The following is a 22,329-nucleotide window of genomic DNA, read 5'->3' as shown; positions in this document are numbered from 1 at the left end:
TAGAATATTCAAATTTGAACAGTGTACATATACTAAAGAAAGCACAGATAATAGAATCTGTAAACTATGAAAATGTATGTGCCACAGAAGTAGGACACTTAAAGTTGCTTATTTTTGTTGTAGACAATCAAAATGCTTGTAAACATTTTACAATTATAGATCAATGGAGGGCTTTAAGAGACACTTTCATCTATTCCAGTTGCTGAAGATGCATCTCTGTAGCCCAGGGTCTAGCTGTGTGTAATGTGTGGTTCAATTGGTTGGTGAATTTTCACTTCCCCTATTTCTGGGATTTGTGACAGCCTGTGGTGATTCTGACCTTTATTCCTTTATCCCTCCTGGATTTCATGCCTAATTAACCAGTATAAAAATGAATACAGAGCTCACAAATTCTTAAACTGGATAAAACAAAGGTAAATGTGGCATAACTGCATCTCTTCCAACCAGTTACTGGGAGTATAAATATTTCCCTTGAAAAAGAAGCTTGAAGTAAGGTTAATACATGATTTTGGAGAATAAGAAATCTACTCCTCTCCCCCTTTTAAAAAACATTAAGGGCTAGCAAATGCCTTTAAAATTGAATCCAAGGTAATATATCCAGAGAGACACTCTATCAAGCACACATTCTGATATTTCTTACCAGAAGAGAGACAGTAGCATCACTATATAATTATTTCACAGTTCCTTTTTTAATATACATACTTTAGCCTAACAACACTGATAGTCTTCTGATATACAGTTCTCCTTTATTAGCTATTATTCTTGTGACATTGGTTCTAGGCAAGATTTAGACATATTTTCCTTAATCTTTGCCTTAGCACACCTGAGGAATATGATATATTCTTCATGAAAAATAGCCAGTCTGTAGTAGGCACTGGACATGAAGTGTAAGTTTAGGTAGTTTGAAAAAAGGCCACAGGGGTAAGTTTAAGATACCCATCTCACTGCTCCCCACCCCCAATCTTCATAGGGTCCCAAGGCCTCTGAGAATCACTCCTGTAAAAAATGTGGGAATTATGTTTTGAAAAACCCACTAGGGTTTCTGGCATTATTGAGTACCTGCTATACATTAGATGCTTCCTGTATTTTCTTTATTTACCACCCTTATAGTTTCATGAGAAAGGAACTTTGTGAAAGAGGAAACAGTTCATTTACTCAACAAATATTTATTGAACATCCCTAATTATCAAGCACTTTTCTGGGCACTGGGAATAGAGCAGTGCCCTCTACACAAAATAGACAAAATAACTGCTTTGAGAAAGCTTACAATCTAGGGGCTCAGAAAAGTCACCCAAAACAAAGATGGGATTTGAAACCATACCACATTTCCAAAAGCCCCTCACATCCTCCTCTGAACATCTGGCTTTCCTCAAGCATTGACATCCAATATAGACTATACTTTTCATCTCAAGCAGAGAGCATCCACTATGTACTGGGCCCTGGACATGGAGGTGAAAGCAGCAGACAAGGGCTCCACCTTCACAGAGCTTACATTAAACGAACACACATGCATTAAAGTACCTAGTTGAAAACTGTGTTAAGTGCAATGAATAAAAAGTAATAGTGTGTCACATAAGAGAATAACGGGGACCTATTTTAGATTAAGGAGAGAATCAGGGAAGGCCTCTCTAAGGAAGTGTTATTTAAGTTGAGACATGAGGATAAATAAGAGTTAAGGAGGGAAGCAGTATTCCAGACAGAGGGAATAATATGAAGGCCTGATGGCAGAAAAGAGCTCTGTGATTAAAGAACTGAAATAATACAATGAACAAAGGAAAAGAAGAGGCTGGCTTATGAGGTAGGGGCTAGGTTATCTAGGCCCTTGTAAGCAGCAAGGATGTTGCATTTCCTCCTAAACACAGTATAATTTATAAAGTTATACAGGAGAGAGTATGGGGAGTCTCAAGCAGAAGCTCAAGAAGAAATTGGGTGGTTATTGTAACAATCCAGGTGAGAGAAGATAGTTGACTATGGGGGTTGCAATGAAGATAGAAAAGGGGTAGTTAGATTATGGATAGACTTATTTAAAAAATAAATTGGACAAGACAGAGGTAACAGTAAGGAAGGGTGAGTCAGGATTACTCCCAGGTTTAAACTCAGCCAGCTGGGTAGGTAGGTGGAGCTGTCCTTCATTAAGATGGAGAAGGCTGGAACAAAAGCAGAGAGGGGTGAGATAGGGGATCATGAATTTTGCTTTGGATAGGTAAATCTGAGGTGCCCATGAGACATCCACTTGGAGAGTTAAGAAAGTAGTTAGATAAATAAGGTCAGAGTTCAGAGTGTAGGTCTGGGTTAGAGATACATTTAGGAGTTATGAGCACATTTGGATTAGAGTTTTTGGGGAGTGTGGAGAAGAGGCGCCCTATGGCCAAGCTCTGGGAAACCCAAACACATGCAAGACTTAGGAGGATGAAGAGAGAAAATGACCTTCCTTGAGAGCTCAGGGTCTGGCAGAAAGCAGGAACACAATGCATGTTTATTACTAATCTCAAAACAAACCTGTATTTCAGTTTCTCTTGAAAAACATTTTCCCCATTTGGCATAACTATTGTATTAGGTTGAACCATATAAATTACCTTTTTTTGGTAGGTCAAAAATAGTCAAATGTTGGCAATTTCACAAAGTTCAATTTCATACAACACAATTTGAAACAAAATCCATTTATATTGTGGGACAGTATACAGTTTTAAAATGTCACTTCACACATGAAGGAGAATCACTAATATTGGAGGCTTTATTATCGTACATGGAAAAGATACTAGATACCGTACTGGAAAAGATATTAGAACAAATCATACATAATGCTGCACATGATGTACCAATTAGTTTCATCCTGACAGTTGAGTTGACAGCCTGAAAATGCCATTGACAACCCATCACCATGTTGTGTCGATAACCTCAACACTATTCTCTGATAAATCTATATATTTAGCGGAGTAATTTAACACATCTTGCAATTTAACACATCTCAAATTTTTCATCTGGCTTAAGAAAAATCTCTTATTTCCTATTCCTTTCCATGTGGAGAAAACATTTAAAGGAAGTTAACAGATACGGTTGACTGCTTAATAATTTAATCTTTGCTTATAGAGACTAAGCTTTGAAAAACTATTCTGATACAGTTTGACTTACTTTGTGTAATTACAGGGCTACCTCATTTTATCAAGTAGACACATTCCAAAAACTATGTTAATAATTCAATAGCATATTTTAAATTTACCAAGGGGCTCATGATTGAAAGTTCTGACAAACTCAGAAGTCTGCAGTTTCTTAGCAGATAATATAAATGTGTGAATTGGTCCAGTATAATGGAGAATAGAGGAGTCTGCGGTAACTGAAGAGGATATTCCTTACCCAAAGAAAATCTTTTTTTTCCTAACATAATAAACTCTGCAAAACATAATTTAGCTGGCAGGAGGTGAGACAGAAAGATTTCAGTCTGTCAAACTGCCAGTTTGAAATGCCTAATTTAAAGTAAGCTTGCCGTGGATTTTCTATTCTTTTTTTAATATTATCATGAAACATTCTCTAGTTTTTGTCTGAAGTTAGAGTTTTTATATATTGATTTTATTATTTTTATAGGGTTTAGATATGTAATTGCAGCTGTCTAATTTTTTAAGAATGCAAGAGAATTCATAGTTGAAGAATGCAAGGTACAATATACAAATACTGTGAAGTAAATATGGACAATTCCATAGAAATACACAAAGTATTCTGGTTACTTCTGAGATCATAATTATATTGCAGAACTATGTTTTGGCTGGAAACAAATGCAAACTAGGTACTGTGTGGTGATACCTGAAATAACCTATATGATTTTCTATGCCCCACTTTCCTCATCTATGAAATGAGAATTATGATAGTACTTGTCTCATACGATTGTCATAAAAATTAAGGGTGATAATGTATGGATGTAAAGATATTAGTGCTTAGGTCACAGTAAAAAGTTCAGTCTCAGAAACAGTGAAGCAGTTTTGGATTTCCTTCTAGACAACACCCACTGCCTCCTGTAAACCTTTCACTTTCTCTTCACATACTAATAATAGCCTTCACATGATACACAAATAAGTATCACGAACACGTGATGGCAAACCCATTGCTCCATGTTGCCTTTTCTATTTCATTAATTTCTATGTGCAGTCATCTTGTTCTTACTTTCCCAAGCTACACTGCATGGCTGAAAAAATATTTCTCATAGAGCTTGCTAAATTCAACCTGGAAAGAAGATATGTTACATAATGTGTAATTAATCATTTCATATGCACATTTCTGAAACAGACATTTCAGTGCTGTCATTTTAGATATTTGAGTAACATATACATGTAGTGACATCCAGAAAAAAAAGCAAAGCTTTGGTTTCTTTAATTTCTCTGAAAATAAGTCATCCCGGCTGGGTGTTTTATCAATAGCTGTGAATTTACTTTTTAAGCACCGAAATTTATTTTTATTTTACCCATTTGCATGAAACTTTAAGAAAATGTATAATTCACTTAGTTTTTCCAGAAAAGTGGAAATGTAACAATTAATCCTCTTTCTTATGCCTGAAGGTCATTTTTTAAAACTTTCTGGCTCTGTCCTTCATTCACCCAGCCAGTATCTACTGAGCACTACATACTGCCCCACAGCTTATGTCTCTGCACTTCTCTGAGGTCAAGACATGAACCCTTCAGGCACCTATGCTTTCCTAGTTTCTTAGCTTTTTTCCCCTCTCATCTTTTGTTTGTATTGAGTCATTGTTAATTTGTCTAAACATATAAACAGCATTCAATAGTAAATTAAACAGTTTATTAACAGTAAACAGGTTCTGCATAAAGGCTAATGGATAAATAAGGTGAATTTCACAGCAAGGAATTTGGCTGAGTTTGTAAGCTTATTTCCTGCATTCTAAGGTGTGTTACAGTGGAAATTCTGGATCCTTTTAATAAATGAGATATTCCTGTTAAAGTTTCTCATTTATAAGTCATTCTAAAAAGAAGAAAACACTACTTAAAATATCAGTTGGTGCACTATTAAAGTGAGACTGGGTTTATGGTTTTAAGTCATCAGCCTTATAGTCACAATTGTCTTGTATAAAGATAGCAATTACTGTACTGTAGCTTGTCACGTATGGTTAATGGTCCTCAGTGATGGATTATTCATGCCAGGCAGCTAGCTGAACATTATGTTTTAATGATGGTAAAAAGCATAGATGTCTTCATATGTTTTGTGGATGTTGAGAAGGAGTCAAACCAAAAAATAAAATGTTCCCATTAGGGTAAGGTAAGACATAAAAGGAACACTGTATGAGAGTAAACTAGAGCAAAAAAACACAAACAAAAATTGAAGACACAGAAGAGAGGAAATGAGATTCAGTATTTTAATGAAAGTTGACTTCCTTAATCATAAAAGCAAGGGGATAATTTCAAAATAGTGATATATCAATATCTCAGTAATTTTTAATAACATGAAGCAAACTGAATGTACATAAATATAATCCTTGTAAAGATTTAAATGCTTTATGTTTTCAGCTCATTTACAACGGTTACATTTTGAATTACTACAATTATTCTTTCTTTTCCTGCTGCTTGACTCAAAACTTACTTACTCCTCTTTATCAGTTTCTCCCATATCCCAAACTAGTGGTAACAAACCCAAATGCCTACAGAGGCCAGGGAGGCTGGGAAAATGACCAAAAAGAGCTCAGTGTAAGACAACAGAGCATGGTACTCATTGTGGAGAACTGGTATTTGGATACAGTTAACACACACACACACACACACACACACACACACACACAGAGTAACACACTCTGTCTTACCTGTGGGCTGACTGCTGACCTATTTTGTAATCCCTGAGCTAATTCAGGGACAAAACTAGTTGATTTCATACTCAAATTCCCTCAAATCCGCATCATCAATGCTACCACCTCTGAGACGTTGTCATCTCCATTTCTTCCAAAGTCCATTTTTATCCCTTCCTTATTTTTAATGTTGCATGACTATTTACTTTTTCCCTCTTGAATCAAGATCTGGCACCAAAGGCCATGTTTACAGTTCTTTTTCAGACTGGTTTAGCGACGTTAGTTCTATGTGACTGACATAAATAGGCTCATGGCTATTCAGTCTTCACTATGCATTACACCTTTATCAATATAAATTACCTTCCTTGACCTTAAAGGTTTTGCCTCGAATTCTGTCTTGTCTTATACAAATATAGCTGCCTTACATTTTAAAACTTATTTTTGTCTATTTATTGCTTCATCATCCTTTTACTTTAAACTAGTATTCTTTTGCTTAACTTCCTGTCTTTAAAATATTAAATAGTTTGACTTTTTTTTTTCTATCCAGTATGATGGATTTTGTGTTTCATTAATGGACTAAAGCTGTTGATAACTGCAATATATTTGTTTAGTATTTGTCATTCTATCTTAAAGTTCTAGTTTTTTCTTTTTGTTTTGATCACACTTTTTTGTTCCTATTATATTTTCTATGAGTGAAAAATAAGATATAAAGAAGTATTAAGATAAGCTGATATTTCCGCCTCCTTTATTTTTATCTGCTTAAAGTTGCTTAGGCTTTTTCCTTGCCTTCATTTTTAAATTAAAAAAAAAAACAACAAAACACAAAAAAAACTTTAACAAAGTGTGGGTAGGTCTTAGTTTCTCTTCACTAATTTTTCATGGTGTTCTGTGAGGCCAAGTGATGTAAAATGAATTTTTTACTCTACATTACTTTTCATCTGCTAGTCTGGGTTCCTCATAATTCTATCTTCCATAACTCCTATTTTTAAAAGTTTTAAATATTATATTCACTTAAAAAGCAGGTTTATTGAAATATAGTTCGCGTATCATAAAATTTACCCTTTTAAGGTGTATAATCTAGTGTTTTGTTGTTGTTGTTGTTGTTTTGAGATGTAGTCTCGCTCTGTCGCCCAGGCTGGAGTGCAGTGGCAAGATCTCGGCTCACTGCAAGTTCCGCCTCCCGGGTTCACGCCATTCTCATGCCTCAGCCTCTCGAGTAGCTGGGACTACAGGCGCCCGCTGCCACGCCCAGCTAATTTTCTGTATTTTCAGTAGAAACAGGGTTTCACCGTGTTAGCCAGGACGGTTTCGATCTCCTGACCTCGTGATCCGCCTGCCTCGGCCTCCCAAAGTGCTGGGATTACAGGCTTGAGCCACCGTACCCGGCCAATCTAGCGGTTTTTAAGAAGTTCATCAAGCTGTGCAGCCATCACCAAGATCTAATTTTAGACCATTTCATCACCCCAGAAAGAAACCCCATAACTATTTGCAGTCACTTCCTATTCCCCTTTGTCCCTTACTAGTAATCTACTTTGTGTCTTTATGGATTTGCCTATTCTAGATATTTCACATAAAATGTGGCCTGCTGTGTTTGGTGTTTTTGCTTAATATGCTTTCAAGGGTCATCCATGTTGTAGTATCAGTACCTCATTCCTTTTAATCGTCAAATAATATTCCACTGGATGGCTATACAACATTGTGTTTATCCATTCATTAACTGACAAACATTGGATTGTTTCCACTTTTATGAATAATGCTGTTATAAACACCTGTGGATGTTTTTGTGTAGACAAACATTTTTTCAACTCTTTTCGGCATATACCTACAGTGGAACTGCTGGGTCATAGGCTAACTCTGTGGCTAATATTTTGAAGAATGGCTAAACTGTTTTCCAAAGTGACAGCATCATTTACAATCTCATCAAAACCTTATGAGGTTCAAAAAATATTATGAGGGTTCAAATATTCCCACATCCTCACCAGTACTTTTTATTGTTATAGGTGTCTGTCTCTTTGACTTTAGCCATCCTAGTTTGTGTGAAGTAGTAGCTCACTGTGGTTTTGATTTGCATTTCCCTAGTGTCTAATAATGCTCTGTATTTCTTCATATGCTTCCTGGATTTTTACATCTTGTTTGGAGGAAGAAATGTCTATTCATATCCTTTGCCTACTTTTAATTGCATTGTTTTAAATTGTTGAATTATAAGTTATTTATGAGCTCTGCATATAAGGTTCTTCTCAAATGCCTGATTTGCAAATATTTTCTCCCATTATATGGCTTATCTTTTCAACTCCTGTGTCCTTTGAAACACAAAAGTTTTAAGTTTGATGAAGTCCAATTTGTTTTTATTATGTCTCTTGTACTTTTGGTGTCATATCTAAGAAACTACTGTATAATGCATGATAATAATTTACTCCTGTTTTAAGTTTTATAGTTATAGCTCTTACATTTAGGTCTGTAATCCATTTTAAGTAACACTTCTGTATATGGTGTGAGGTAGAGCCCAATTTTATTTTTTTCCATGTAGATATCCAGTTGCCTCGGTATCATGTGTTGAATATCCTTCCCCATTAAACTGTCTCAGCACCCTGTTGAAAATCAATTGACTGAAAATGTAAAGAATTATTTCTTGACTCTGAATTCTGTTCTACTGACACATGTCTGGGTTCCTTGCATTTCTATGTGAGTCCTAAGTTCAACTTGTCAATTGCTGCGAAAAAGGTGGCTGACATTTTGATTCATTAAATCTGCATATTAATTTGGAGAATACTGCCATCCCAACAATATTCAGTCTTTCAACTCATGAACATGAGATACTTTTCAATTTACTTAGGTCTTCTTTAATTTCTTTCAGTGATGTTTTGTACATCATTTGGTGTTTTTGTTGTAAAATTCTTGCATTTTTGTTAAATTCATTCCTTAGTATTTTATTTCCTTTTTATGCTGTTTTAAGTGGATCTTAAAATTTTGATTTTGGATATTCACTGTTAGTGTATAAAAATACAATTAGTTTCTTTATATCGATCTTCTATCCTGCAACCTTGGTGAACCTGTTTATTAGTTCTAATAGTTTTTCATGTGGATTCCTTAGGATTTTCTATATACAAGACCAATTCATATGTGAATAGAAATTTATTTCTTCCTTTCTAGTATGGGAGCTTTTTATTTTTCTTGCCTAATTTCCCTGGCTAGAACCTTCAGTACAGTGTTGAATAAAAGTGTGAGAGCTGACATCCTTGACTTATTCCTGATCTTAAAGGGAAATATTCAGACTTTCACTATTAAATATGTTAGCTATGTTTTTTAAAAAAATTATTTATGTTTTCTGTAGATGTACTTACCCCGTTGAGGAAGCTTCTTTTTACTCCTAGTTTGTTAAGTGTTTTTATCATGAAAGTGTGTTTTGCCAAATATTTTTCTTCTTCAATTGAGATAATTATGTGTCTTTTATTTCATTGATATAGTATGTAACACTAATTGGTTTTCATGTTAAACCAACCTTTATTCCTGGAATAAAACTTACTGGATCATGGTATATAATTCTTTTGTTGCCAGATTTGGTTGCTAGTATTTTGTTGAGCATTTTTGAGTCTATATTTGAATTTTCTATTTCTTAAGTTGGTCTCAGTAGTTTGTGTCTTTCTAGCAATTTGTTCACTTCATCTAGGTTATCTAATCTTTTGCCATACAATTGTTCATAGTGTTCTCCAATAATACTTTTATTTATGTAAGATTGGTAGTGATGTCTCCTCTTTACTATATTCACCCTTAAATATAATTTTCTTCTAAATTCTGAGAAAGTATCTTAACTTACAAAAAACTGACTGGCTTGGCACCCTTCAATACTCAATAAGCTATTCAGTTAATATATATATATTTATATATATTTAAATATAGTTATATATAATATATATATTAAATATAAAATATTTAAATATAGTTATATATATAAAAAATAAAAATATAGTTAAAATATTAACTATATTTTAAAGTGTAGCATTACTTTTTCCATACACTTAGGTCATTTGGCTCTTAATCTTACTGTCCTAGTACAATATTCTGTGCAACTCTTCTAAATTTCTCACAATTAGATGATACCCTTCCTAGTGTCCTGAACATTATTTTAGTGGTTTGAAGAGGAGTTAAAATGAGAGCTTCAAATCCCTATTTGAGTAAAAAAAGTTATAGTTCACTTACAAAATAAATTATCATAAAATAAAACCTAACGTTTAATAAAATAACATTTAATGAGCATTTACTACACGGCAGGTACTGTGTAATGCACTCTATGTAAAATCTCATTATGTCAACATAAACAACCTTTGAGTAAAGTTACATATCACAAAACCAAGGTTTAGAGAGATTAAGTAACATACTGAATATCATATAGCTAATGATTATGGAACAAAAATTTGAACCCAGTTTTGTCTGACTGTAGAGCTGACATTGTTAACCAGTGTTTGACAAATTTTTTTAAAAGGGCCAGGTAGGAAATACTTTAGTCTTGTGGTTCACGTCTTCATTGCAATGACTCAACTCTGCTGTTGTACCGAGAAAGCAGCCTTAACAAGATGTAAATGAATGGGCATGGTTGTGTTACAATAAAACTTTATTTATAAAACAAGGTAGTGTGACTGTAGGCCCTAGCTTGCCATCCCCTGCAATTAACCAACATACCAGCTGCCCTAATTCTTCCTCAAAGCCTTTCCTGATTACCACATAGACCAATTTCTTCTGCTTCTGGCTTTCTACCATAGTAACTGCTGTAATATCATAGCCTTAAGTCATATATCCTTGTTGTAATGTAAATGTGTCTTCCAATGCCTTCTTTTATTAACTATATTGACAAAAGATTATGCCAGACAGTAAGTAATTTTATATATTTTGTTATATTCCCCTATAGCATCCAAACTCACACTAGAGATTGTTTGTAGAAGAGTTTAGAAATTTACACGTGACTCTTATCTGGAAAGCTTTATCCTGATAAAGCCATTCACCTAGGGTAACATGATAGAAATGTAAAAATCAGGCAGTAAAAATGCTGATATAGAAATGCAAAGACAACTACAATTTTGCCAAGTCAATATCTTTGATTATGAGAGTTTTATACGCAGAGAAAAAAATTAATGTACTTATTTACATTTTCTCAATTTCAATTTTCTTCTCAGACTTTCCTACCTCAAGGAATCATAATTCACCAAAACCGTGAGTATCAAAGTGTCACTGTATGAATGAGTCATAATTTAGGTAATAATCACTCTATAGATCTTCATATTTTTCACATTTTTGAAATGGATAATAACACCATTTTCTAGGGTAACAAACTTTTAGAGTAGGCTCTCCTCTAGGGAATAATGGCTTCTTTTGCTTTTTCAGGCAGCTAAGAAAATCTTCATAAAAGAAATCCTAATACTCAATTTTTCTTGTATTTGTATTAAACCCATATTTTTTAATGCAGTCTATATGGAGAGATTACTGAATATTTTTAGATTTAAAGCAGATTTATTATAGAACCATCAAGTTTTACAAAAAGTGTTTGTAATGCAAAGTACAGGAAAAATATTAGATGCAATATTAGCTAGATGGCCTTTTAACTGGAGATACCATCAGTTTCTGAGGAATGCCTTTGCTCAGGGACTTAAAATTTGGAAATCACTGAAGTGAACACTTGGTATGGGAAGGTTAGAGTTGCTGAACTTCTACATACACACATAAACACACACACACACACACACACACACACACACACAAAACGGCACAAAATTGATAACAATGAGAAGAAATAAAATTTAAAATAAACATGGTTTTAGTCATCAGACTATGGCTGAAACTATTGATAGTTACCCAAAAGTCATTCTCAAAACTTTGTTCCCCTGCTCCATCTACCACAGAAGCCAAAAGTCTTTGATACCTCCACTTCCATTAAAGCTAGGGCAGCCATATGACATGAGCCAGTTAGTGCACAGTGGACATTTGCTGGGGATCTTTGGGAAAGCTTTTATTTCCTGATTAAAAGAGAAAGACTCAACAGGAACAACTGTTTCTCATTCTTCCTTCTTTGAATGAGAATGTGATATCTGGATCAACAGAGGCATCTGTCTTACAGCAAGCACAAGAGAAATCACAAGGACAAAAGCCTGACAACATCAAGCCTGTAAACAAAAAGCAAACAAGTACTCTCCTCAGACTTCTTGTTCTGGAAAAATAAATCCCTATTGTTTTATCTCATTGTGCATAAAACTTGTAGCTGAAAGCGTTTCTAGTTGATCTGTACTTTAAAATTATTTTTTAAATTGTTAATCAGTTTTGAGCCACGCAATGTGAGGAAAAATTTGCTTTTAAGATAATCCTGGATAAGATTTCTTTCTCTCCCTTTCAAAATGTTCAATTTTATATTACTAATTATCAATTAAATCTGCTATTATATTAACAAATAGCTATTATTTACACCTTTAAAGTTATTGGCATTTTTAATTTTTATTCCTTATTTATTTTTTAAATTGTAAGGCTTTTTCTTCTTATCTAGATAACTAGTTATTTGCATTTTTAAAAGAACACATCAGAAACTTTGAAATACAAAAACAAACTTTGTTGCCTTAGATTTAGTTAATATACCTTGTGCTCAAAATCTCATAATATAATTTTTTTAAAAGTTTCGTAATTTACCAAAGCCAAAAATTATTCTATGACATTACTGGTATTATATAATTTCATCTGGTATTGTATGTCAAAGGACATAAGATATAAGATACTATTTAACCTGCCACAGACATTGAATAAGGGATTTAACATCTGTAAGCAATTTAGGAGACTAGGTACAGGTTTCTTAACTAGAAGGTTGAATACATCTCAAAAACACTAATTGCTTCAATGATTCTAAATTGCTTCATGAAGTACACAACAATTAAATGCTCCAATAACTGATTTAATTCAAGTAAAGGCAAAAATTATACACCACAATATGGTATCTCTAGCATACTACTAACAGGTATAAAAACAATAAAATTAGCTAGCTCTTCAAGTTAGAGCTGGTTAAAAGACCTCAAAGCAACAAAATTTAGGTTATCAAGAAAATGACAGAAGCAATCCAATGTGGGTAAAATATCAGAAATGTTTTAGTGGGCTCTTTGGGGTCTGTTCAAGAAAAGCCAAGATGCTAGGAGTGGACTACAAGTTGATAGGTACTCATTGAATTGCCTGGCTGTGCTATAGAAATCACTGTGTGACATCTGAGCTACTCTTACTGGGAATCCTGGTGCGAGATATACCTGGGAAAAACAATACAGTTTAACAAAATAAGGTTATTAAATGAAAAACATTTCATCTGTTTTCCTTCCCACATTAAGAGCTGTGAGGAGCTCAGAAGTCTCCTTTCCCAGGCAGAACCAGAAGGGGGCCTCAAAGCAGTGGCTGAAACTGAAGGTACCCTGTAAGCTTCCACCACCAAGCTATACACAGAAGACCAACACTGAGCACTGTCAATGCCAAGTCTCAAAACTCATTCGTTCCTCGTGATGGCTCAGAGATGACAAATACCTGTATAATTCAGGTACAATATAAGCTTTACTAAGGTCTCTCAATGCAGCCTTTTCACTGAAAATGGAACATTTACGGCCAGTTAAACTTTAGTTAAGGCCTCATATTACATTCATCTATTTATTTTTCTCTTATTTGTTAAGAAAAAAAGTAATGGAAATCGTGTAGGGGAGGGGAGGTATTACATAAAAGCACATCTTTAAATCAGCAGAGTTCTAGAGGCAAGGAGAGAAAAGGACCACATAAACCCCAAATAGCATCTAATGAATAAATTCATGTCTGAAGCATGCGCCCATGCATACACGCACACACGCGCGTGCACACACACACAAAGCGCGCGTGCAAGTTTGCAGTTAATAACAAAATTTGTTCTACTCATTTAGAAATCCAACAAGATAGCAATATTTATATTTAGCTGTAATATAAGCAACCATTGTTGGCAGAGGGCTGAATTTGGTACTAACACAGATGTCTAAGAAAAATTCATTTTTCTAGTTGTATTTGTTTGCAAAATGATGTTTCATTATAGATATCCAAATTGTTACTACTTACCAAGTATGAACTATGTAAAAGGATTCTCAAAATGAATACAAAGGTCAATGAAACTCAGAGTTAGCTCTAAAGATACTAAGTATCTGGTGAGAAAGTATGAACTAAGTTTACTCTACACAAGGCACAGTGCTAATCATTAAGAATAATATCAGCAAGGCATGGTGGTTCACACCTGTAATCCCAATTCTTTGGGAGACCAAGGTGAGAGAATTGTTTGAGGTCAGGAGTTTGGACCAACCTGGGCAACACAGTGAGACCCTCATCTCTATAAAAAGTTAAAATTAGCTGAGCATGGTGGTTCTTGCCTGTAGTCTTAGCTACTGGAGAGTCTGCGGTGTGAGGAGTGCTTGAGCCCAGGAGTTCAAGGTTACAGTGAACTATGATCAGGTCACTGCATTCCAGCCTGGGCGACAGAGTCAGACCCCATCTCAAAAAAAAAAAAAAAAAAGGTGGCAAAAAAAAAAAAGAAAAAAAAAGAAAAAGGCAGGTTAATTATCAGTTCTAAGCAAGCCAATTTATATAAATCAACATGAAGGTAAAAGTAAACAGAAGATAGTTAAATATGTGCTACAATTAATTTTACTACTAAAAAACTATATACAATTAACTAGAATTGTATAGGTCTTATCATAATGAAGTAAAAATTACATTAGATTCTTAATTCTAACACCAATCAGATTAATTTGTTTCTAGAAGGTCAAATGCAAAAAACAATTAATGACCAACTCCACACATGCTTAAACAAAATCAGTCTATTTTTTTTTTTTGGAAGAAATAATTAGAAAAACAGAAGAGCAAATTCAGTTTTTATAGAATGAAATATGGTTTCTACAGATAAGCTTCAACAAAGGTATAACTCCAGGGCCTTGAGGTTAAATGGTGGTTGAGCCCTGGGTTTTTCTGTCTGTGAAATTAAGACCTTAAGTGCCACCAGTTGGAGACTCCTTTACGCTCGCCTATATATCCTATCTCTGAGATGAATTTAGAAATGCTGGCACTCAAATCTGTAATGTATTTGCAGCGCAAACAGTGTGAATCCAATTGTGTTCAATCAACACTTTTGCAAAGGCAAACGAGCATAAAGACATTCTCAGAAGGACTAATGTATAAGCAATCATTCTGTGAGGTCAGCTGACTCTGTCTATCAAAGCGCAAATTGTCTCAATGTGTGCATTACAGAAGTATTGTCCAATGTCCAATGGTTCTAATTCAGTAACTGGTTACTCAATTTCTTTATGCTGAATATGACATAAAGTGCTCAGGACTAACAGGAGATAGAAAAGAAGTACATGGTCTCTAAGAGTTAATAATGTAGTTACTTAAAACACACCTTCCAAATTTTAAGGACTAAATTCTTACAGGTAAGATTTAAAAAAAAAAAAAAAACAAAAAAATCTCTCCCTTATTTGTGTATGTTAATTCTGATCCCAAAAGCAGTGTTTAACCTTTGGAATTTGCTTAATTAAATAAATGGGCTCTTGCTCATCTTAGTGTCTGGTTCAAGTACCTTTATTATTTTAAAGGGGCAAAACATCAGTTTAGGTATTTACTTTTTGATATTTTGTCCAAATAATGTTTCACTTAGAAGTGAGTGTATACAGGTAGGATTTTTATGGTTAATAATCCATGAATATTCAAAATCTAATAAATACCAGTTTGATTCCAGTTAAAATGGCAATTGACTGGAATCAGACTGGTATTCATTAGATTTTGAATATTTATGGGTTATAAAAGCATAAAAAAGGAAAGTTAATCATCCAAAACTTATTCCAGTAAAAATTGCCATTTTAACTGGAATCAGACTGGTATTCATTGGATTTTGAATATTCAATTTTATTTAGAAAAGTAATGTATCCCAGTATGAATACAGGCCTCTACAAATTAATGACTGGGGGAGAAAAGGTCATGGAATCATGGATTATAGGAATTTAACAAAAAATATAAAATCTTTTTTCTCTTTTGCTAAAGGTGTGTTTCTCAAGTAGTTTTCTTTATATCTATTCCCCTGTATCCTTCTTTACCAAAACCATTTGATCTTGAACCTTTAAGTCTTGCTCTTTTGTGCTGCATGCATCAGTGAATCTTCCTGTTAAAGAGAAATCCATACTAACTTATTTTTACTCAAAAGGCTTAGAATCAGAACTCTAAAGAAAAGACCAAAGGATATGGTAATTTGAAATTAACCAAGGTTTTTGGCTAAAGAACAATCATCCCCAGAGCAATTTCCATTCAAGAGAGACATTCTGCACTCTGTTGCTTTTCCTTTCTCATCATACATATTCACTGATAGCCATACACAAATAGTAAAATTAAACAGCAAAATAAGTAATATGCTTATAACATAGGTAGCATTTTACACAGAATTATAAACTGCCATATAACGAACGTTTTCAACACCAAGCAAGAAAAATCTTCAGATTACCTGAGATTGAATGTGAATATTAACTAACATGAATCAAGAGTGCAAGGTAAAAAATAAATGCCATATATTTCCAATGATATTCTCTCATATCATTGGAAATATGAAATATGAAAAAACATGGTCTTTTTTCAAATGATATTGAAACCTAATCTCTTTTACTGACACAGTAAAAAGGATCCAAATCTTGGAAACAGGTGAAAAAATCAGTACTTTAATACCACAAACTCATTCATTCCTAATCAGATTCTATCCTTTACCATGTCTCAGAGCAGAAGACCTATAAAGAGCTGAGATTCAAAGTATATCTTAATTTCAACTGTTTAGATATTTATCTTCTATCCATTTGCTTGCTTATTAACTGTTTCCCAATAAAACTCTTTCAAACAGATCTTTTAATAAAGGCTCGGAAAGAATTTCATTGCTAGTATTATAATTATTACATGGGGGAAATAACCCAGCGACAGCAATTATTCAGTTTTACAAAATGAATTAGTAGTATGGTCTGAGAAAGAATCTAAGACTGATTCAAGACAATCCACTTAATCACAAATAACAAGGGCAAACACAGTCTTTTCCATGTGTCACCCTAATACCCACTTTTTTTTTTAACCCCCAAAATCATTTTCACAGGGCCATATCAGCTATGTGAATTAATAGATTCTCCAGTGCTGTAGCAAAGATAAAACCTGATCCTTATAGTGGTTAAGTTTAGCAGCTACTGTTGCTTTTTCTTTCTTCTAAGCTCTTTGCTGTTTTTGATACTTAGCTGATCTGCTTAGGGGTAGTCAAAAAGCAGCTGTTTTTCTATGATCTATCTGTCTATATATTTCTATGGTATGTGAGAGTGTGGGAGGGAAGAGTATACATACTGATAAGTCACTTAGGCTTATCGGTAGTAGCACTCAGTAGGACTGAACTTTAATCTGGGAAGAGAATTCATTTGAGCCATTTCTTTTCAAAAAGAAATTTGGGATGCATTACAAAAATAAAATTTAAAATCCCGAGAACTCAGGAAAGCATAGAAATAGGAGAAAAGAAGACAATTACTCCATTTTATTGACCCTGGTTATTAAAAAAAACATAGATTAAAGTATTGAGACAGACTCTGAAATATGCAACTGTCACAATGAAAGCATTTCAGAGCAAAATTTGCTGCAATATGCTACTATGATTAAAAGCCATGTAATCTGGGAACCTCTGTAACAAAATGAAAATGAACTAGGAAAATAGCTTCTTAATACTTCTCTAAAAATAAAAGGCTGTAATTTTGTCATAATTACACAAAGGTAGGTGAGACTTTCATCTTTACCCAGCATTACAACGTATTTCCATCCATAGGTATTACCATTAACGTTGCTTTGAATACACATATAGTTTAATACCGAGAATAAACTATTATTTTATGACACTACATGTGTTTTAAACTGAACCCACTATCATAACACATATTAAGGGTAGTCCTTCAGCACATACTCTCTACCCAGAGAAAAGATTCCCACACAGCTTTCCATGTACTCTTGTTTTTAAAATGTACACATATTATCGGACACAAATGAGAGACTAACGAGCAGCAGTGAGGTACACCATATGTTTCCATTGTAGGCTGAATCCAGGTCTTTGTTCCAATATTCCAGAGCCACCGGGAAGAAAGCTAACTATCCATTCATTAAAATTCATTTTTACATTATTGCTGGCAAAAGTTATACTTTTGATAGATTAAGTCAGAGCCCATCCTATCCTGACTATTCCTGCCTGCATTTGCTTCTTTAATACGGATTTCTTGCAATTCTAGGAAACTGCAAAATAACCACCCTGGATAACAGGTCGGTAGCAGGACAATCTGATAAACCAACGTAAAGGGTAGACACTGAAGAAGAACGCAAAGTTATTTTCCTAGTGAAATAGTTCAGAAGTCATTCTATATCAATAGCAAAATTTTTGCTTTTTATAGGCTACGCACCTATAACATCCACCAGATAACATCCACCTCGTCCTCAATTAGCAGGATTTTTCTCAATCTTCAGATCTCCCAGAACAGTTTTACTGGTGCAACTCAAACCAAAAACACTAACCACGCCCTTTATACCCAGAGTCAAGCTTCCTTTTGCTTTTTTGCCCTTAAAGTCGAAAAATGTAAATCTTTCACCCGAGAGGTTTTGCATCGGTTTCCTAACCCCAGGCGGACTCTTTTAGCTGTGTCTTGATGTAATTCCTATTGGAAGACGTTTTCTCCAGGGCAGTGCAGACGCCCCGAAGAAGCACCCACGCTTACCTCCCACACACCTGCAACCCCTGACGGGATGCTGGAGCTTGTGCTCGGCGGACTGTGCTCCGCTCCGCTCTCGTTCCTGCTTTCGTCTCTCCCGGGAAACTACAGTCCAGACTGCGCCTCTGGCTTCTACAGGGACCCAAGCTCCGCCTCTCCCTCCTCTAGTTGGCGAATTTGGCAGCTGTTGCTCCTCCCCCTGCTGTTTCTGCAGCTGCCCGGACCGGAGGCAGCGGAAAGCAGCTGCCCTGGTACCTTTCTGCTCCCTGCACTTCTGCAGCTGCTCTGCCACTTCCACTCCCGTGGGGGTCCCTCTCCCCTCCTCTGTGGCTCACACCTGGAGCGGCCTCCTGCCCCACCCAGGCGTCTCTGCTGGGAGCCCCGGCTCAGCCTAGCCTTCCCCGACCTGTGTGTCCGGATGCCCGGTGTGCCTGGGGCTTAGCTGCTCTCAGGGAAGCTGCCCCTCTGCCCAGTGCAAGTCCCCACACCAAGCCCTCCCTTCACCCGGGCGATTTCCCCGAGGCTTCCTCTCCACCCACACGGCATACTCAGCCCGACAGCCCCAGGATCCCCACCACGGGCCCCTCACCCCCTTCCTTCCTCTGCTCTGTCAGCCCGCCCCCTCAATGGGTGAGGCGCCTGCGGGGCCTACTCCGCACCCTGATTGGCGCAGGTGAGGGCTTGCCCCGCCCTTCCTCTCCTTTCCGTGCACCATCTCTCTTCATCTCACCTCCTCCCGCAAAGGCAGGGAACTCTCCTACTATTGGCTAGAAGTGTCCCCACCCATCGCCTCAGGATCCCCCGCATGGCCTGCCGGGAAGTGTAGTCTTCCGATTGCAGGAATTGCGGACAACGCCGGCGAGCGGGACTACGAGTCCCCATAAGCCTCTGCGCGACTCCGGCTGGGCAGGATTCCGGACAACGCCTGGTTCCTCTCGGGTCCTTCCGGCGTCGCCGGAGTGAATTGATCCGGGAGTTGAAGAGGGCTGCAAGGTGGGAAGTGAAGTCAGTGCCTCAGTTGCTGGTAAGGTGTAGCTGTTCTGTCCCAGTCCCCGTAGCTCTGCACCGAGCAGAAGAGGTCTAGGGTCACGCAGGGGCCATGGCTGAGGCACTCGGGCTTGGTTCTGGCAGGCGGAGCGGACGGGGCTGAGAGCGGGGCCCTACGGGCGTAAGCGAGGTTACCCTACGCGAGTGGCGTAAAGCGGGTTTGTAAATGCCGCCTGCCGGCTTGGGCCCGAACGCCTCCAGGAAGTCTCCTCTAGGTGGGGGCGGGAGGGGAAGGGCGAGGTTGGCCCCTGGTGCCCCGGGAGAGGGGACAGGGCGGATGTGCTTGGGGTGGGGTCCTTTGAAGGTGTGGCTTCGGACCGAGAGGTGAGGCTGCTGTTTTCCCCCTGCTTTGTAAGTAAGAGAAAGGGAGGAGGAAGGAAAGGGTGCTTGGGAGTCGGCTCTTGGGGGTGACTCGGGTTATGCCCTTTGAGGGAAGAGGAGCACTGGAAGAAGGAAGAGACAAATGTTGGGGTCTACGGATTCAGTTCCAGTTTAATGATGTGGCCCTCTAAGGAGATAATTTTGCCTTAAACAGAAAGACTTGACCCTCTTAGGTGTCATACCTAAGGTATGTTTTTACTCCTTTACTGCTTTCAGAGCGCTTTCGTTTTGGGATGCTGATGAGGAAACCGAGGGATTATATGACGTGCCCAAGGTCACACACGTAGGGACAGACTTTCTGAATCTAGTCCGGTTCGAGTCCAGCTTTAGAGTAGGGACGTTGGTTGTGCTTTTTGAAAAGGGTGGAGGAAGTTACAAAGTAAATGTATTTTGTATAGTATATCTAGGAAGCCATTGTGAGATAAAAAGTTGTTTCTTGAACCGGAGTGAAATTCCTCAATAAAGGAAAGAACCTTTTGGAAAAAATAAAAATGGCCAGTTTCAACTTTTACAGATTTTTCCCCTTTTTTTAGGGGTGTATTAAATGATAGACTCTACTCTCACAGTTCATTTTTACGGGTAGGTAATAGGATGGGAGAACAACAGTTAAACAATATATCCCATCCTTAGAAGAATATTGTTTTCTTTTTCTACCTTAGGACTGTTTTTACTCTCATTTTGTAAAACTGATAATAGTGGGATTGGAATTCTTTCACAAAACTACACTTTTTTCAAATAATGTAGCGTTAGGAGAGTTTAGTGTGCCCATTACTAGAAAAGAAGGTACTTTGCATTTCTTGGAGGTAACATCGTCTTTTTTGAGATTTTACTTTTCCCCCATTTTCTTGACTCTAGGCTGTATTTGTGTGTGTGTCTGCAAATAATAAAATTGGGCTCTTGCATATTTTTATTTTTCTTAGCATCAACTGTGACTTTCAATTCATTCTTATTTTACATTAAAGAATGAAAAAACAGTACACGTATAGTTCATATCTTGCAGAAAGTAGTGCCTTTATGCAAGTCTTCTCCTCTGTAATGATTATGACCAGTTATAGCTCATGACTATTATTATTGGATAAGTTTTTAATAGAATTGTTAGAGTATGTTCATTGATGGCAGAATTTATTTGTGATAACTTTATGTCCATACAGGTTAGCATGTAATAAATCATGGCTTACTCTTAACATGTAATAAATCATAGCTTACTGTTTTATATATAAGTTGATCATCAGACTATGCTGAATTTTGAATGTACTCTGCAGTTACTATATTATCAACAATGTGCTTCACTTTTTAATGCAAAAACATTTTTTCGGAACAGAGGTATTATCTTCCCTGATAATTGAAATTATCATCTTCCCTGATGGTTGAAATTAAGATGGTCTGGAAATTAATACGATTTTTAAAATAGAAAAAGTATGATACTATAGAATGAAGTAAAATCAGGAATAATGTACCATGAGTAATGTAGTACACAGACAAGGAAGACCCAGTTAAACAAATGGAAAATTATGTGGTGATAACTGACTTTGTGCTGGATTAAGAAGGGTGCAGTGATGTAAGTAGACCGTAAACTGAACATGAGTCAGTGATGGTAAAGCAAAGAATATTAATCTGTTTTCTAGATGACAATGTAGGTATTTGCCTTTTGTTGAAGGAGGTATGAAATAAGTTCTAACCTTTGGCATGTAACTCTGTCATTATGGAAAGAGCTTTTGAACTATGAGGAAATTTTGGAAATTAGTTAATGTAATGCATTTGTTCAGTGTGTTTTAGATTTTGTTCTTGGTTCATTTCTGACACTACTCTTTATCTCTGAGGCCAATTATAGTTTTGATATTTCTTCTATTCGGATGGTGGATTAATGTTTGTATTGTTGTTATCATCTTTCAGTCACATGCTGCAGTATTGTTGTCACTTTAGATCTCTGCACGTTGGATAATTAGGAGTTCACAGAGTTATGTGTACACATGGTTTGCAGCTCACCAGTGTCTGCATTTCTCATTTTGAACTTTGCAGGAGCCTTATGTCAGCTTTTGGACATTATTTCTTAGAGGACTTGGGATGTCTTCCGTATATTATACATCTGTCTCTTTCTCTTAAGGATGTAAGGTCTGTAAGAATAGGGGCTGTTTATTATTGTAGTCTGAGTAGGTAAGATAATATTTACAAAGAGAATGAAGAGGCTCAAGTTGGTTAAGTGACTTGTAACTGGTGGGAGTAAGACAAAATTGAGATCTTCTGACTACAGATCTTTAATATTTTGGAGTAAAGACTTAGTTCCCTTAGATTATTTACATGAGAAGAAGACTTAATGTGACTTAAATATTCAAATACTATTACCTT

General features: G+C 36.2%; 2 protein-coding genes across 12 annotated transcripts in view; one reads left to right on the top strand and one right to left on the bottom strand.

Annotated features, from left to right (window-relative positions):
• Window positions 1–18,707, bottom strand: part of SERPINI1 (serpin family I member 1) — an 89,776-nt gene extending 71,069 nt beyond the window's left edge. The window contains exon 1 of one of the 3 annotated variants that reach the window (XM_034957693.3): window positions 18,573–18,707. The gene's annotated coding sequence lies outside the window, so the exon portion shown is untranslated. Of the gene's footprint in view, window positions 1–18,249 lie in introns of all 3 variants that reach the window. The other 2 variants (XM_003817689.7, XM_003817690.6) reach the window with 2 other exon arrangements.
• A 547-nt stretch (window positions 18,708–19,254) lies between these two features.
• PDCD10 (programmed cell death 10) overlaps window positions 19,255–22,329 on the top strand; it is a 51,226-nt gene continuing 48,151 nt past the window's right edge. The window contains exons 1-2 of one of the 9 annotated variants that reach the window (XM_055110655.2): window positions 19,488–19,579; window positions 20,039–20,170. The gene's annotated coding sequence lies outside the window, so the exon portion shown is untranslated. Of the gene's footprint in view, window positions 19,580–19,783; window positions 19,954–20,033; window positions 20,171–22,329 lie in introns of those variants that run through there. The other 8 variants (XM_034957696.3, XM_057301955.2, XM_034957695.2 and 5 more) reach the window with 8 other exon arrangements.

The sequence above is a fragment of the Pan paniscus genome, chromosome 2 (genome assembly GCF_029289425.2).
Source record: "Pan paniscus chromosome 2, NHGRI_mPanPan1-v2.0_pri, whole genome shotgun sequence".
Taxonomy (NCBI): Eukaryota; Metazoa; Chordata; class Mammalia; order Primates; family Hominidae; genus Pan; species Pan paniscus.
The sequence above is the reverse complement of the archived record's forward strand: the minus strand, read 5'-3'. Positions and strand labels throughout refer to the sequence as shown.